The sequence below is a fragment of the Macaca nemestrina genome, chromosome 7 (genome assembly GCF_043159975.1).
Source record: "Macaca nemestrina isolate mMacNem1 chromosome 7, mMacNem.hap1, whole genome shotgun sequence".
NCBI lineage: Eukaryota > Metazoa > Chordata > Mammalia > Primates > Cercopithecidae > Macaca > Macaca nemestrina.
Window position 1 is genome coordinate 106,913,746 of NC_092131.1, and position 15,959 is coordinate 106,929,704.

Sequence of the window (15,959 nt, forward strand, 5' to 3'; positions counted from 1 at the left end):
GAATCGTATGGTATGTGTATTATATCGCAATAAAGCTATTGCGAGAAAGAAAAAGAAACCACTGGTGTCTGGCTCACTGTTAAATTCCTAGTGGTGAACACATAGCCTAGCACATGTTATACCCAATAAATACTTGTTGAATTTAAAATTGTGTGTGTGTGTGTATTTTTGTTATTTCCAACAACTGCTGCCTCTAGGTACCCCACACTTACTGAGTTGAAAAAAAATTCCTAATTTATCCAATTTAGGAAGACTTGTGGAATAAAATACATGTGAACTCCGTGAGGACAGGGACATTGTCTTGTCCACCCCGTTATCTCCAGCTCCCATGAGAGTACCAGACATGTAGCAGACACTCAATAAGTATTTGTTAATAATGTTAAATATGGGTTCTAGTCTAAATTCTGGCTAGTAGAACCCTTGGCCTATTCCTATTAACGTTGAATTCAAATCTAAAAGTGAGTGCCAGCACTATTTAAATGAGTATCAATCTTGTAATGTGTAGAAAAGAGCCCTAAGAGAGGCGTAAAGTCCTGTGGAGTTTCAAATGTGGCAAAAGTCAATTCAGTTGGGGAGGCTTGTGGGGAGCTTAAAAAGGGTGTCAGGCCAGGCACATGGCTCACGCCTAATCCCAGCACTTTGAGAGGCCAAGGGGGAACGATCCCTTGGGCCTGGGCAATAAAGTGAGACCTCCTCTCTACTAAAAATAAAAATTAGGCCTGGAACAGTGGCTCATGTCTGTAATCCCAGCACTTTGGGAGGCTGAGGCAGATGGATCACCTGAGGTCAAGTTCAAGACCAGCCTGGCCAACATGGTTGAAACCCTGTCTCTACTAAAAATACAAAAATTAGCCAGGCATGGAAGCATGTGCCTGTAGTCCCAGCTACTTGGAGGCTGAGGCAGGAAAATCGCTTGAACACCCGGGGGCAGAGGTTGCAGTGAGCCAAGATCACACCATTGCACTCCAGCCTAGGCAACAGAGTGAGACTCCATCTGAAAAAAAAAAAAAAAAAAAAAAAAAACAGAATGCACGAGAAAGGAACAAGACCAGGGGAGAGTGATATAAACTAGGAGGATCTGCAAAGGCTTAATGAGGTTTCCTGCACTGCTCAGCGTCTCTTATGAAAATAATTCAGAAATTTAGGACAGGTGATCCCAGACTTGATACAGATGTAAAGCCTAAGGAATTCAATTTTCCAAACGTGGGACTCTGACATGCTATTTTCTTTGCCGACTGGGATGCCAGTCTTTCTGACACATAAGTCTTTTGGCCCTATCAATCACAGTGTTATGTGTGGCATTTTCCTTTATAGAAAGCCTGCTGGCCCCCCTGAAGAAAGTATCTTAGTATAGAAGTTGAGTTAGACCCACTTGGCTTTGAATCACAGATCAATTGCTAGCTGTTTGATCTTGGACCAATTAGTTAACTCTTTTTCCAAAAAAAAGTATTTAATGTTTCTAGAGACAGAGTCTCACTCTGTCACCCAGGCTGGAATGCAGTGATGTGAACATACTTCACTGCAGCCTAGACCCCCCAGGCTCAAGCAATCCTCCCACTCAGCCTCCCAAGTAGCTGGGACTGCAGGCACATGCCACCATGTCCAACTCAGCAATTTTTTAATCCCTAGTTTTCTGGTGTGTAAAGTAGGAATATAACAGAATTTATGTCATTTGAGGATTTAACAAAATAGTACATGTAAATAAAGCTGTTGAGGGCTGGGCATGGTGGCTTAGGCCTGTAATCCCAATACTTTGAGAGGTGGGCAGATCACTCAAGCCCAGGAGTTCGAGACCAACCTGGGCAACATAGTGGAAGCCTCATCTCTACAGAAAATTTAAAAAATTAGCCAGATGTGGGGACACATGCCTGTAGTTTCAGCTACTCAGGAGGCTGAGTCAGGAGGATCAATTGAGTCCTGAAGGTTGATCCCACAGTGAGCCATAACTGTGCTTCTGCACTCCAGCCTCAGCGACAGAGAGAGACTCTCATCTCAAAAAATAAATTAAATAAATAAATACATACATACATAAATACATAAAGCTGTTGTCACAATGGATGACAAATGGTAAGTAGACAAAGAATTTAATAATTATTAAAAACAAGAAGCGGGTTCAAACTGATACCCAAATTCTAGGCTAGGACAGTCTGTCGTTATGGTTGAGCCCTGGTTAACCACTTCTGTACAAAAGGATCTCTGCCAGCAGAAGCAAAGTAGACTTCATGTGGGTTTTTTGTTGTTGTTGTTGCCCAGGTTGGAGTGGAGTGCAATGGTGTAATCTCGGCTCACCGCAACGTCTACCTCCCAGGTTCAAGTGATTCTCCTGCCTCACTCAGCCTGCCAAGTAGCTGGGATTACAGGCATGCACAACCATGCCCGGTTATTTTTTTATTTTTATTTTTATTTTTGTATTTTTAGTAGAGACAGGGTTTCCCCATGTTGGTCAGGCTGGTCTCGAACTCCCAACATCAGGTGATCTGGCCCCTTCGGCCTCCCAAAATGCTGGAATTACAAGCATGAGCCACCGCGCTCGGCCTGACTTCATGTTTTTAAAACCCTATTTAAAATAATTATAATCTTACCAGTTTCTCCTTCAGCTTCTCAATGTAGGAAGTGATGGGTAGAAGCAGAAGGTCCTCTATGACCCTGCCAGAAAAGGAAGTGGCCCAGGCATATCACAGCAAGCTGGTGCATAGGCCACACTGGAGATGTGGCTCTTCCCTGGTGCCATCTCCCACGAGGATCTATCTCAGTTTGCTGGGGGTTGCCTGAGGTCAGGTCAGGGGGATGCAGAGATGGAACTTTCTGCCTACCAACCCAGTGGCTATGGACATCAGAGACCAAGGTTTTAAAAGATGTAGCAGCTCTGCATAGCATGGGATAACAGAAAGAAATGTCGTTCTCAAAAATCAAAGGCACCCTCTGTGCAGAGAGATTACTAGAGTCACCCAAGTCTCCCTGGAAGATTTTTGGAAAGCTCTCTTTAAAAAGTCCCAGACAGCTGCAGGGACAGCTGTAAGAGGGAAGCACCAGCCTTCTGGGTTGGTATGTGTGTATATGTGATGGGGGTTGGGGAGAACACACCAATTTCCTGCTTGGCTATACTGCTTCAGCTAAAAGAAGAAAGGGGCCTTGATGTTTGTTTTGTGAGTCCTTAGAGAGGAGAGATCCCTGTTGTGAATGTGGTTGTCGTGTGGGTAGAGGATCAAGAGTGGGGACACCCTTAGCCTCTCCCCTGTAACTGGGCCTGCACCTCCTCCCTCTTGGAGGAGTTACCTTTTGAGCTCTTGGATCTCACAGTTAATGACAGGGAACTGGCTCTTATATCCCTCTTGATAGGTTAAGGGATCCTATAGGAATCTGTTGAGGCAGTGAATCACCACTGGAAATGTGGTTTGTGTAAATCTGGATATGGATATCCAGAATATAATCACATTCATTAGCAATCATTTATATACACATTCAGGTACTTAAAAATATTTACCTAAAGGCTCCTAAGAGCCTGTCTTCAAGGTACTCATGCTGAATCTTTGTGATTTGGCTACTGCCTCTTTTCTCTTCTCTTTTCTTTCTGTTCTTTTCTTTGTTTTGAGTCGCCCAGGCTGGAGGGCAGTGGCATGATCTCAGCTCACTGCAACCTCCACCTCCCGGGTTCAAGCCATTCTTGTGCCTCAGTCTCCCTAGTGGCTGGGATTACAGATGTGCACCACCATACCTAGCTAATTTTTGTATTTTTAGTAGAGATGGGGTTTCAGCATGGTGGTAAGGCTGGTCTCAAACCCCTGATCTCAGGTGATCCACTCGCCTTGGCCTCTCAAAATGCTGGGATTACAGGCATGAGTCACTGCACCTGGCAGGCTACTGCCTCTTTCATCAACTTGATGTCTGATGTTCCTTCCCCAACTCCTTATCCTACAGTCCAGACATACTCAACCACCTATACTCCAGCACATGGCATAGGGATTAAAGAAGTAATCTCTGGAGCCAAACTACTCTAACCCTTACTGTGTGACTCTAGCTGAGTTATTTTACCTCTATATGCCTCAGTTTCTTCACCTGTAAACAGATATTTTAGCACCCAGGATTTATTATTATTATTATTAGAATTAAGTGAGCTAGTCTGGATGCAGTGGCTGATGCCTATAATCCTAGCACTTTGGGAGGTCAAGGTGGGTGGATTGCTGAGGCCAGGAGTTTGAGACCAGACTGGGCAACTTGGTGAAAACCTGTCTCTACAAAAAATACAGAAATTAGTTAGGTGTGTTGGCACATGCCTGTAGTCCCAACTACTCAGGAAGCTGAGGTGGGAAGATCCATTGAGCCTGGGAGGTTGAGGCTACAGTGAGCCATGGTGGCACTACTGCACTCCAACCTGGGAGACAGAGTAAGATCCTGTCTCAAAAAAAAAAAAAAAAAAAAAAGAGAATTAAGTGAGCTAATTAATGAAACCCACTCGAGAGGCAAGGTGCAGTGTCTTACACCTGTAATCCCAGCACTTTGAGAGGCCCTGGCAGGAGGATCAATTAAGCCCAGGAGCGCAAAGCCACAGTGAGTTATGATCCAGCCACTGCCTTCCAGCCTGGGTGACAGAGCAAGACCCCTGTCTCTCTAAAAACAAACCAGACAGCCAGGCATGGTAGCTCACACCTGTAATCCCGGCACTTTGGGAGGCCGAGGCGGGCGGATCACAGGTCAGGAGTTCAAGACCAGCCTGGCCAATATGGTGAAACCTCATCTCTACTAAAAATACAAAAAAAAAAAAAATAGTCAGGCATGGTGGTGTGCACCTGTAAATCCCAGCTACTCAGAAGGCTGAGGCAGGAGAATCATTTGAACTCAGGAGGCAGAGGTTGCAGTGAGCCGAGATTGTGCCACTGCACTCCAGCCTGGGCGACAGAGCGAGACTCCGTCTCAAAAGAAACAAAACAAAACAATACAAAATACCACCAGAATAGTGCCTGACACTTAGTAAATCAGTAAATCATGGTTATTATTATCAGAATGTCCTCCCACTTAGAGGCCTGACAAACTCCTGCTTACTCTTCCAGACCCTGTCTAGGTGTCATATCCTATGTGAAGCCTGTCCAGACCTCCCCAAGTCAGAGTGAATTGCCTTTTCATTAGTTCCACACCTGTTTCTTTTTTTTTTTCTTTTTTCTTTTTTCTTTTTTTTTGAGATAGGGTCTGCCTCTGTCACCCATGCTAGAGTGCAGTGGTGTGATCACAGCTCACTGCAGCCTCTACGTCCCGGGTTCAAGCAATCCTCTCACCTCAGCCTCCTGAATAGCTGAGACTACAGGCAGGTGCCACCACACCTGGTTAATATTTTTATTTTTTGTAGAGATGAGTTCTTGCTATGTTGCCCAGACTAATCTTGAACTCCTGGGTTCAAACAGTCCTCCCACCTCAGCATCCCAAAGTGTTGGGATTACAGGTGTGAGCCATTGTGCCCGGCCATATCTTTTTATATATCTATCTATTTTTTTTTCTCCTTTTTTCTTTTTTTTTTTTTTTTTGAGATGGAGTTTTCACTCTTGTTGCCCAGGCTGAAGTGCAGTGACTCGATCTTGGCTTGTTGCAACCTCTGCCTCTCAGGTTCAATCAATTTTCCTGCCTCAGCCTCCTGAGCTGGAATTACAGGGGCCAGCCACCACATCCAGCTAATTTTTTGTATTTTTAGTAGAGACGGGGTTTCATCATGTTGGCCAGGCTGGTCTCAAACTCCTGACCTCAGGTGATCCACCCGCTTCGACCATCCAAGGTGCTGGGATTACAGGCGTGAGGCACGGCGCCTGGCCCCCATACCTATATTTTATATGTACTTTTTGTTTGTTTGTTTGTTTGTTTGAGACAGCTGGAGTGCAGTGGCTCAATCCTGGCTCACTGCAACCTCCTCCCCCTGGGTTCTAAGCAATTCTCCTGCCTTAGCCTCCCAAGTACTGGGGATTACAGGCACCTGCCACCATGCCTGGCTAATTTTTGTATTTTTAGTAGGGACGGGGTTTCACCATGTTGGCCAGGCTGGTCTCAAACTCCTGACCTCGGCTGATCCACCTGCCTCGGCCTCCCAAAGTGCTGGGATTACAGGCGTGAGCCACCACGCCCGGCCTATATGTATTTTTATATGTCCCTTATTACATGGAATTTCTATCATATTCAATTTTCTAAATCTAAAATAAGGTGTCAGTGCCTGACCAAAGATTCTTGCTGTCCTAAACACATTAACTCATTAACTCATTAACACATTTGGGTCTGTAACTGGTGAACTCGAACTGAACTGGTGAAGGAATATTTTTGGGGTGGAGTACTTCCTGTGTTGGGCCTGGCTAGTCCAGATTTGTCAACATCCTGCCTCCCAACTCCTACTGTTAACTAGGCTGCCCAGAGAAGAATGCACAATACCAGCCTCACCCCTCACCCTGGAGGCCCCAACCACACATAACTTCTTTCAGTTCCCCAAAAGGCTCTGGGCATTCCTTAAACCCGCTCTTTCTGGCATTCTCTAGCCCTTCCTTCTCCCCTTTGCTTAGCCATTCTTTACTTAATCTTTAGGTTTCATCTTAGACATCATTCCCTCCACCCCCAACCCCCAATACCTTCTCTTATTTCCCAAAATGGCTTAAAGTATTCTCCCAGGCAGCCACTGAGCCCTTCATACTTCCCCTATCACAGCACTTATCACATTTTATTGTTATTACTTGTCTGGCTCCACTGGTAGATTGTAGGCTTCACAAGCCAGGCAATATGTCTGTAAAGCTACCCCGAGGTACAGTCCCTGGCCCATAGTTGATGTTCAGTAACTGCTATTAGGAGAAAAAAATGCGTCAGATGTAATGGCTCATGCCTGCACTCCCAGCACTTTGGGAGGCTGAGGCAGGAGGATTGCTGGAGCCCAGGAGTTCAAGACCAGCCTGGACAACATAGGGAGGCCCATCTCTACAAAAAAATAAGAAAAAAATAGCTAGGTGTGCTAAAGCCTGGGCAACAGAGTGAGACCCTGTCTCAAAAAATAAAAAGAGAGAGAAAAGAAATGAACACATGAATAAAAGGAAATAAGTGTTCAGCAGCAGCACCTGCATCACACATTCTCCTGCCTTGTTTTTTTTTTTTTTTTTTTTTTTTTTTTTTTTAGAGATGGAGTCTCGCTCTGTCACCCACCCAGGCTGGAGTGCTGTGGCGTGATCTTGGCTCACTGCAACCTCTGTCTCCCAAGTTCAAGCAATTCTCCTGCCTCGGCCTCTCGAGTAGCTGGGACTACAGGTGTGCACCACCATGCCAGGCTAAGTTTTGTATTTTTAGTAGAGGCGTGGTTCTACCATGTTGGCCAGGGTGGTCTCGCTGTCTTGAACTTGTGATCCCAAAGTGCTGGGATTACAGGCATGAGCCACCGCATCTGGCTTCTCCTGCATTTTTATCTTCCCAAAAGAATCTGTGCGCTGTTTTTTTTTTTTTTTTTTTTTTTTTTTTTTTTTTTTTTGAGATGGAGTCTCACTCTGTCGCCCAGGCTGGAGTGCAGTGGCGCAATCTCTGCTCACTGCAACCTCCACCTCCCGGGTACAAGCAATTCTCCTGCCTCAGCCTTCCGAGTAGCTGGGAGTACAGGTACACGCCACCACAGCCAGCTAATTTTTGTATTTTTAGTAGAAACAGGGTTTCACAGTGTTGGCCAGGATGGTCTCGATCTCTTGACCTCGTGATCCACCCGCCTCGGCCTCGCAAAGTGCTGGGATTCCAGTCATGAGCCACCAGTGCCTGGCTACATCTGGGTTTTTAAAAACAAACAAACAGCGGGACACGGTGGCTCATGCCTGTAATCCCAGCACTTTGGTAGGCCAACATGGGCAGATAGCTTGAGCTCAAGAGTTTGAAACCAGCCTGGGCAACATAGTGAAACCCCATATCTACAAAAAATACAAAAATGAGCCAGGTGTGGTGGCACACATCTCTAGTCCCAGATATTTGGGGGGCTGAGGCGGGAGGATCACTTGAACCAGGAGGTCGAGGCTGCAGTGAGTCAAGATTGTACCACTGCACTCTGGCCTGGGTAACAGAGCCAGACCCCATCTTAAAAAAAGTAAAAATACAGCCGGGCATGGTGGCTCATGCCTGTAATCCCAGCACTTTGGGAGGCTGAGGCAGGCAGATCACCTGAGGTCAGGAGTTCAAGACCAACCTGGCCAACCTGGTGAAACCCCGTCTCTACTAAAATACAAAAATTAGCCCGGCATGGTGGCATGCGCCTGTAATCCCAGCTACTCAGGAGGTGGAGGCAGGAGAATTGCTTAAACCTGGGAGGTGGAGGTTGCAGTGAGCTGAGATTGTGCCACTGCACTCCAGTCTGGGTGACAGAGCAGGACTCCGTCTCAAAAAAAAAAAAAAAACAAACAAACAAACAAAAAAAAAACTTATAAACAAATAAACAAAGGAGAGCTGTACTGGAAACACTTAAAATTTAAAACTAGAGGCTCTCAGAATATGAATTTTCCCCACTTCCTTCAAAATCCAGCTTACCCAATTAAATATGTTTTCAAAGAAAAAAAGAAGGAAGGAAGAAAAGAGAAAAAAAGTATAAAGAAAATACTCTAATGCTGAAATGCTGAGAGTGGTTTCTACGTCTGAACTGTCCAATACAATAGCCACTCGCCACATGGGGCTTGTGAGTACTTGAAACGAGGCTTAGTACAAATTGAGATGTACTGCAATTGATAAATACATCCTAGAATATAAACTATCAATTATGTTGATTTCAAGAAGGGATGATTATACTTTTTTTTTTTTTTTGGAGGCGAGGTCTCTCTTGACTAGGCTGGAGTGCAGTGGCTGGATCATGGCTCACTGCAGCCTCAAACTCCAACTCTTGGGCTCTAGCGATCCTCCCACCTCAGCCTGCAGAGTAGCCAGGACTACAGGCGCATGCCATCATGCCTGGTGTATTAGTCAGGGTTCTCTAGAGGGACAGGACTAATAGGATAGATGTATACATGAAAGGGAGTTTATTAAGGAGTATTGAGCTAGGCGCGGTGGCTCAAGCCTGAAATCCCAGCAATCTGGGAGACTAAGGTGGGCTGATCACCTGAGGTCAGGGAATCGAGACCAGTCTGGCCAACATGGTGAAAACTCGTCTCTACTAAAAATACAAAATGAGCGAGACATGGTGGTGCATGCCTGCAGTCCCAGCTACTTGGGAAGCTGAGGCAGAATTGCCTGAACCCGGGAGGCGGAGATTGCAGTGAGCCGAGATTGTGCCATTGCACTCCAGCATAGGTGACAAGAGCAAAACTGTATCTCAAAAAATAAAATAAAATAAATAAAGGAGTATTGGCTCACACAGTCACAAGCTGAAGTCCCATAGTAGGCCGTCTGCAAGCTGAGGAGCAAGAAAACCAGCCTGAGTCCCAAAACCTCAAAAGTAGAAAAGCTGCAGCTTCAGTCTGTGGCAGAAGGCACAAGAGCCCTGGCAAACCACTGGTGTAAGTCCAGGAGTCCAAAAGCTGAAGGTGTCCAAGGGCAGAAAGCATTCAGCACCGGAGAAAGATGAAGATCAGGAGACTTAGCAAATCTGTTCATTCCACTTTCTTCTGCTCTTTCTTTCCCTCCCTTCCTTCCTTCCTTCCTTCCTTCCTTCCTTCCTTCCTTCCTTCCTTCCTTCCTTCCTTCCTTCCTTCCTTCCTTCCTTCCTTCCTTTCTTTCCTTCTTTCCTCCCTCCCTCCCTCCCTTTCTTCCTTCCTTTCTTTCTTTTTTCTTTCTTTTTTTTTTTTTTCTTTTGAGACAGAGTCTTGCTCTGTCACTCAGGCTGGAGTGCAGTGGCACGACCTCAGCTCACTGCAACCTCCGCCTCCCGGGTTCAAGCGATTCTCCTGCCTCAACCTCTGGAGTAGCTGGGACTGCAGATGCCCACCACCACACCTGGCTAATTTTTGTATTTTTGGTAGAGATGGGGGTTTCACCATATTGGCCAAACCGGTCTCAAACTCCTGACCTTGTAATCCGCCCGCCTTGGCCTCCCAAAGTGCTAGGATTACAGGTGTGAGCCACTGCGCCCGGCCCTCTTCTGCTTTTTCTAGCCTCACTGGCAGCTAAGGTGATGGTGCCCACTCAGATTAAGGGTGGGTCTTCCTCTCCCAGTCCACTGACTCAAGTGTTAACCTCCTTTGGCAATGCCCTCACAGACACACCAAGGAATGATACTTTGCATCCTCTAATCCAATCAAGTTGACACTCAATATTAACCATCACACCTGGCTAATTTATAGACAGGGTCTTGGTATGTTGCCAGGCAGGTCTTGAACTCATGGCCTCAAGCAATCCTCCCGCCCTGGCCTCCTAAAGTGCAAGGATTATAGGCACGAGCCACTGTGCCCAGCAGTACATTTTTTTGTTTTTTAAATACAAAACAAAAAGAACACATGGCATTGTTCACGTGACATCGGCTCATGCTAGTGGACTGCTCTAAAATTATCAATTTAGAAAAACAACGCTCATTAACTGCTATTCTCAAGTATACCTCCATCCTCTTCTTTTATTATAGATTCAAAGAATACATGTATGGGTTCATTACATGGATATACTGCATAATGGTGAGGTTTAGGATGCTAGTATACCCATCGCCCAAATAGTAAACATTGTCCCAGTAGGTAGTTTTTCAACTCTCATCTCCCTTCCTCATTTTTCTCATCTCTCCCCACTTTTGGAGGCTTCATTGTCTATTATTTCCATCTTTCTATCCATGTACGCCCATTGTTCCCACTTGTAAATGAGAACATTTACTATTTGATTTTCTGTTTCTGAGTTATTTCACTTAGTATAATGGCCTCCAGCTCTATCCATGCTGCTGTAAAAGACATGATTTTATTCTTTTTTAATAGCTACATAGTACTCCATGGTGTATATATACTGTATTTTCTTTATTCAATCATTCACTGATGGACACTTAGGTTGATTTCATGTCTTTTCTATGGTGAATAATGTGCCAATAAACATACAAGTTTGTTTGTTTGTTTGTTTGTTTGTTTGTTTTGGAGATGGAGTCTCGCTCTGTCGCCCAGGCTGGGGTGCAGTGGCGCAATCTCTGTCGCCCAGGCTGGGGTGCAGTGGCGCAATCTTAGCTCACTTCAACCTCCGCCTCCCGGGTTCAAGCAATTCTCCTGCCTCAGCCTCCTGAGTACCTGGAATTACAGGCACATGCTGCCATGCCCAGCTTATTTTTTGAATTTTAGTAGAGATGGGGTTTCACCGTGTTGCCCAGGCTGGTCTCAAACTCCTGAGCTCAGGCAATCTGCCTGCCTCAGCCTCCCGAAGTGCTAGGATTACAGGCGTGAGCCACCTCACCCGGCCAGGTGTCTTTTTTAATATAATGATTTCTTTTGGGGGGTTATATACTCAGTAGCGGGATTGCTGGGTAGAACGGCAGTTTTGTCTTTAGTTCTTTGAGAATTCTCCATGCTGTTTTCCATAGAATTTGTACTAATTTACATTCTTATCAACAGTATATAAGCATTCTCTTTTCTCTACGTCCTTGCCAACATCTGTTTTTTTAAACATTTTAATAATACCCATTATTATTATTATTATTTTTTTTTTTTGAGATAGGATGTCACTCTGTTGCACAAACTGGAGTGTAGTGGTGGCATCATGGCTGCCTTGATCTCCCAGATCCACGCGATTCTCCTGCCTCAGTCTCCAGAGTAACTGGGACTACAGGTGCCAGCCACCATGCCTGACTAATTTATTAAATTTTTTTTTTTTTTTGAGACCGAGTCTCGCTCCGTCGCCTAGGCTGGAGTGCAGTAGCACAATCTTGGCTCACTGCAACCTCTGCCTCCAGGTGCAAACAATTCTTCTGCCTCAGCCTCCCGTGTAGATGGGATTACAGGTATGTGCAACTATGCCCGGCTAATTTTTGTATTTTTAGTAGAGACATGGTTTCACCATGTTGGCCAGGCTGGTCTCAAACTTCTGACCTCAAGTAATCCACCCGCCTAGGCCTCCCAAAGTGCTGGGATTACTGGTGTGAGCCACTGCACCCAGCCGATTAATTTTATTTTTTGTTGAGATGGGGTCTCCCTGTGTTGCCCAGGATGACCTCAAACTCCTGGACTTAAGCAATCCTTTCACCTCAGCCTCCCACAGTGCTGGGATTGCGGGCATAAGCCACCATGCCTGGCTTAATAATATCCATTCTGACTGGTGTAAGATGGTATCTCATTGTGGTTTTAATTAGCATTTGTCTGTTGATTGGTGATGTAGAGTATTTTTTCATATGTTGTTCGCTGCTTGTGTGCCTTCTTTTGAGAAATGTTTGTTTGTGTTCTTTGCCTACTTTTTAAGGAGGTTATTTGTTTTTATTATTGAGTTGTTTGAGTTCTTTGTAGTTTCTGGATATAAGTCCTTTGTCAGATGAATAATTTGCAAGTATTTTCTCCCATTCTGTAGGTTGTTTACTCTGTTGATTATTTCTTTTGCTGTGCAGGTAATACTTTTGATATATTGAGCAAAAGTATATTATTAACATTAACTTTTTTATATTACATATTTATTTTTTAGAGACAGAATCTCACTCTGTTGCCCAGGCTGAAGCACAGTGATGTGATTAAAGGTCATTGCAGCCTCAGGCCCAGCCTCCCAAATAGCTGGGCCTACAGGCACATGCCACCAGGTCCAATGAGTTTAAAAAAAGTTGTTTTTTTTTAGACAGGGACTTGCTCTATTGAACAGGCTGGAGTGCAGTGGTGCAATCACAGTTCACTGCAGTCTATCTCCCGGGCTCAAGAAATCCCAAGTAGCTGGGACTACAGGTGTGCACCACCACACCTAGGTAATTTTTTGAATTTTTTGTAGAGATGGGTTTTCCCCATGTTGCCCAGGCTGCTTTTGAACTCCTGAGCTCAGTTAATCCACCTGCCTTGGCCTCAAAAAGTGATGGAATTACAGGTGTGAACCACCACACTTGACCTAATTTTTAATTTTAATTTTAATTTTTTTTTTTTTGAGACAGAGTTTTAATCTTGTTGCCCAGGCTAGAGTGCAATGGTGCAGTCTCAGCTCACTGCAGCCTCTGCCTCCTAGGTTCAAGTGATTCTTCTGCCTCAGCCTCTTGAGTAGCTGGGATTACAGACATGTGCCACCACACAGGCTAATTTTTGTATTTTTAATAGAGACAAGGTTTCACCATGTTGGTCAGGCTGTTCTAGAACTCCTGACCTCAGGTGATGCACCCGCCTTGGCCTGCCAAAGTGCTGGGATTACAGCCATGAGCCATGCCCGGCCAATTTTTTTTTTTTTTTTTTTTTTTTGAGATGGAGTCTCATTCTGTTGCCTAGGCTGGAGAGCAGTAACATGATCTCGGCTTACTACAACCTCTGCCTCCCGGGTTCAGGCGACTCTCCTGCCTCAGCCTCTTGAGTAGCTGGGGACTACAGGCATGCCCCACCACATCTGGCTTTGTGTACTTTTGCTAGAGATGGAGTTTCGCCGTCTTCGCCAGGCTGGTCTGGAACTCCTCCCCTCAGGTGATCTGCCCATCTTGGTCTCCCAAAATGCTGGGATTACAGGTGTAAGCCACGGCATCCGGCCTCACTTTCATGATATTTTTATACCAACTATGTTGTGATAAACAGGATTTTCCTGAGAAAAAGGTGGGCTAGGCATGTAGAGGTTGATTTGCAAGCTCAGTCAGATGGCTACCTCCTTTTTGCTCAGATCTGCTTTTCCAGTCCTTTTCTAGTCTACTAGATGTCCTTGAACTTTGGCATTTTTTCAATACCTTTTGGTGTAACCGCTGGGGTTAGAGCATTGGTGTAGCAGCAGGAGTGATCCCTCACCATGTCCTAGTCCTTGGGTCCTGTTTGTCCAGTTTGCTCACCACGGCTGTCAGGGACTACAGGCACCCACCATCACGCCCGGCTAATTTTTGGTATTTTTAGACGGGGTTTCACTGTGTTAGCCAGGATGGTCTCGATTTCCTGACCTCGTGATCTGCCCGCGTGGGCCTCCCAAAGTGCTGAGATTACAGGCGTGAGCCACCGCGCCCAGCCTAGTGTTGTTCTTTAGACAGATATTTTGAAATCACTCATCAGAAAATAGTGATAGATGGGACATACATCACAAAATCCTTGTAGTTGCAATAAACAACTTGTCAATATATGCGAACTATTTTCCCCTCCATTCTCTTGAATTAAGGGACTATTTAACGGAGGATTGATTCTCCTATGAAGCAACCATTTGGGTAGAGGGCTGGGTGAATCAATTAGCCACACCATTGTTCTAAATACTCAGCTTTAACATTCTTGGCCATGTCCAGTTCATTCTCTGACCACAAAAGTTCAGCTTGGTTCCTTGCCTGAATTTTCTTCTATGTAAAGTCAGACTTTCTATATCATGCCTATTTTTTGCATTGGGTTTTCTTTCTTTTTTTTTTTTTTTTTGAGACAGAGTCTGGCTTTATTGCCCAGGCTGGAGTGCAGTGGTGCAATCTCAGCTCACTGCAACCTTTGCCTCCAGGGCTCAAGCAATTCTTCTGCCTCAGCCTCCCGGGTAGCTGAGATTACAGGCATCTGCCACCACGCCTGGCTATTTTTTTTGTATATGTATACATATATTTTTTGAAATGGAATTTCACTCTTGTTGCCCAGGCTGGAGTGCAATCCTCATGGTCTCAGCTCAGTGCAACCTCTGTCTCCCGGGTTCAAGTGATTCTTCTGCCTCAGCCTCCCAAGTAGCTGCGATTACAGGCACCTGTCACCATATCCGGCTAATTTTTTTTTTTTTTTTGGTAGTGACAGGGGTTTCACTATGTTGACCAGGCTAGTCTTGAACTCCTGACCTCGAAGTGATCCACACACCTCAGCCCCCAAAAATGCTGGGATTACAGGCATGAGCCATCGCCCCCAGCTGCCATTTTTTTTTAAGGTGCTTCGTCATATAAACAGATCATGCCAACTTAAAACAATCTATATGCTTTCAGCCAAGTATGGTGGCTCACGCCTGCAATCCCAGCACTTTGGGAGACTGAGGTGGGAAGATCTTTTGAGCTCAGGAGTTCAAGACTCTCCTGAGCAACATAGTGAGACCCCATCTCTACAAAAAATGTCAAAAATTGGCTTGGTGTGGTGGTGCACACTGGTAGTCTCAGCTACTTGGAAGGCTGAGGGAGGAGGATCACTTGAGTCCAGTAGTGTGAGGCTGCAGTGAGCTGTGTTTGCACCACTGTACTCCAGCCTGGGTGACAGAGAGGGAGACCCTGTCTCAAAAGAAATTTTAGGCCGGGCGCGGTGGCTCAAGCCTGTAATCCCAGCACTTTGGGAGGCCGAGACGGGCGGATCACGAGGTCAGGAGATCGAGACCATCCTGGCTAACACGGTGAAACCCCATCTCTACTAAAAAATACAAAAAACTAGCCGGGCGAGGTGGCGGGCGCCTGTAGTCCCAGCTACTCGGGAGACTGAGGCAGGAGAATGGCGTGAACCCGGGAGGCGGAGCTTGCAGTGAGCCGAGATCCGGCCACTGCACTCCAGCCTGGGCGACAGAGCGAGACTCCGTCTCAAAAAAAAAAAAAAAAAAAAAAAATTTTAAAAATTGGCTGGGCGTGGTGGCTCACCCATGTCATCTCAGCACTTTAGGAGGCCAAGGTGGGTGGATCACTTGAGGTCAGGAGTTCATGACCAGCCTAGCCAACATGGTGAAACCCCATCTCTATTAAAAATGCAAAAAAAATTAGCTGGTCATGGTGGCAGGTGTCTGTACTCCCACCCAGCTTCTCAGGAGGCTGAGGCACAAGAATCGCTTGAATCTGGGAGGCAGAGTTTGCGGTGAGCTGAGATCACGCCATTACACTCCAGCCTGGGCAACAGAGTGAGACTCCATCTCAAAAACAAAACAAAACAAAACAAAAAACAAATAAATCAAAAGAAATTTTTAAAAATCTACATGCTTACATACTCATGTGAGAAGGAGAATAATTC